Raw genomic sequence first — 2,962 nt, forward strand, 5'->3', positions numbered from 1 at the left:
CAAAATTCAAAAAACATAATATTATCAAAAAAAATATTTATTTGAAAATGAACAACTAAATGTAAATTATAAATTTAACATTATCATCTATGTATTATAAAATAATATTAAAATTTAAAAAACATAATATTATAAAAAAAATGTTTATTTGAAAATCAACCACTAATATATCAAAGTCATCTTAGGCTCTTCATGAATATGATTTAGTTAATATTCCATTAAAAAATATAATTTAATAATAATAATAGATTTTTATAAAAAAAAAATATCAAATTTATGAAGAAGAAATATATATACACTTATTCGATAAACACATATGTGATATATTACATGGTTTTATCATATCTATATCAAAAACAAAAATACACATTTTCAAAATACAAGGGATACTCTAAGAATGTTGTAATTCCTTATAAGAGAAAATTTTATTGACTAAATCATTTTCCAATGTTATATTTCGTGTACAAATGGTCCCTCTTTATAACCATAGGTGACCTTAACAAACGTATCATAATTAGCTAATTAGTTCTAACCATTTCCTCAACTGTCCCTAATAATATCTGTATGTCTCCTCAAATCCCTCAAATTTCTCCAAAAGTTATCAATGATTCTCTCAACAATAGTCATCACTACATTCACTCATTTTTCTTCATCTATCATTCCTAATAGACTTTCTAGAATACACCTACTTTGCAAAATTGTCATAATATTATTCATTAAACATTGCAAATAGGAATTGTTCTTTATGTCTCCTCTTTATTCAACATTCTTTATTAAATTAGTATTTTCTATATCTTTTCATTTATTGTTCTTTGTCTTCATCTTTAATTGATAGTTGGCCTTGTTCATTCTCATTCCTCTCTAATTTCATATTGTACCTACATAAATATTATTCATTAAGCATTACAAATAGAATTTTTCTTTATGTCTTATCTTTAATGAGCATTCTTTATTAAATTAGTTATTTCTCTATCCTTGCCTTTGTTGTTCTTTATCTTCATCTTTAATTGATATTTAGCCTTATTCCTTCTCAATCCTCTCTAATTTCATATTGTACCTACATAAATATTGGTTGATGTTATCACTTAAAAATGATCACCTAGGCATTTCTCACTAGGTGGATCAAAATAAATCATGTAAGATCAATTTTACCATAGTAAATTCACTTTCACCATGGAAATAATTTAGCAAACCATTTTTCCTAAATTATTTCTCATTAAAATTCAAAATACCCCATAAGAATATTTAAATAAATCAATATTTACTTAATATTCTCTAGGAATAATTATTAAATCATTATTTGATAATTATTCCTTGTTACATTCTACTAAATCACCTTGGAATAATTAAATAAATCACTATTTATTTATTATTCATTATTTTTATATTTGGAATAATTGTTAAACCATTATTTAATAAGTATTTCAATTTCACATGTTTCTTAAATCTCATAAAGTGATTAATAAATCATTTTATTTGTTAGTCACTTCAATCATTTTCTAAATAAAGATATTTCACCATTTTGAATATCTTTCCCTCTCCAAAAAAATATAATAAAGTATTCCTAATGACCAAATTTTGATTTGGTCAATAATATTTTATTATTTTTCATTTCCTAATTTAGATCAATACTTTGTTATAAATAAGAGTGTCTTCCATTCATTCTTCACTATGAGCTTTATCATCGTCACTATTATCATCTCACAAAATTTCATCTCATGCTTGAGTTCTACCTTGCTTTTGGGTTTTATGCATATTTGAAGGAGAAGAACAATATCATTGAAGCACAAGGATATCAAGAGGACCCATCCCACAGATGGTGATCTATAGTCTCATGTTGTAAATCTTCTTCACTAGGTGTTTTAATAAAATCATAATTCATTTAAAGTCTTCTATTGGGTTATTGTACTTTTCTTTATTGTTACTATATGTTTTGGGCTTGGGTCAAATATTTTCTTGCAAGGTTTTATCATATTTTCTTGCAAATCTAAAGCATAAAAGTGGCCATATCTTGTTGTTAGAGTCACTTGTCACTAGTGACGTAAGTGAAGCATTTTTGGTACACTTTTTTGAAATATTTACACTAACAAATGGTGACTCCACTGGGTTTTTAGGCACAAAATTGTCAACAAATGGTGACTTCAGTTGTGTAGTAATTCATATCCTTGGTGAATGTTGTTTCATCCTTTTTCAATGTTTTTCCAGCTATTTTTAGCCTCTCAATTTCTATTTTTAGATCTCCTTTGTTTTCTAGAAAATTTATTCTGTATCTTAATTTAATATATATATGTATATATATATATATATATATATATATATATATATATATATATATATATATATATAGATATATATATATATATATCAAATTTATAAAGAAGAAATGCATAAAAACTCACAAGATAAACACATATTTTATACATTACATGGTTCATCATATCCACATCAAAAACAAAAATGCACACTTTCAAAATACAAGGGACACTGGGATAATGTTGTAATTCCCCCAAGGGGAAATTCTATTGAATAAATCAGTCTTCAATGTTACATTTAGTGCACAAATGGTCCCTCTTTATAATCTTAGGTGACCATAACAAATGTATCATTATTAGCTCATTAGTTCTAACAATTTCCTCAACTATCTCTAATAATATCTCTTTGTCTCCTCAAATCCCTCCAATCTCTCCAGGAGCTATCAATGATTCTCTTAACAATATTCATCCCTACATTCGCTCATTTTTCTTCACCTATCATTACTAACAGACTTTCTAGAATACACCTACTTTAAAAAATTGTCATAATATTATTCATTAAACATTACAAATAGGAATTGTTTCTTTATGTCTTATATTTAATGAGCATTCTTTATTGAATTAGTATTTTCTCTATATTCTCATTTGTTGTTCTTTGTGTTCATATTTAATTGATATTTGGCCTTGTTCATTCTCATTCCTCTCTAATT

The sequence above is a fragment of the Pinus tabuliformis genome, chromosome 5_1 (genome assembly GCF_031772625.1).
Source record: "Pinus tabuliformis cultivar Carrire ecotype Pingquan chromosome 5_1, CPIR1, whole genome shotgun sequence".
In the NCBI taxonomy this organism is placed as follows: Eukaryota; Viridiplantae; Streptophyta; class Pinopsida; order Pinales; family Pinaceae; genus Pinus; species Pinus tabuliformis.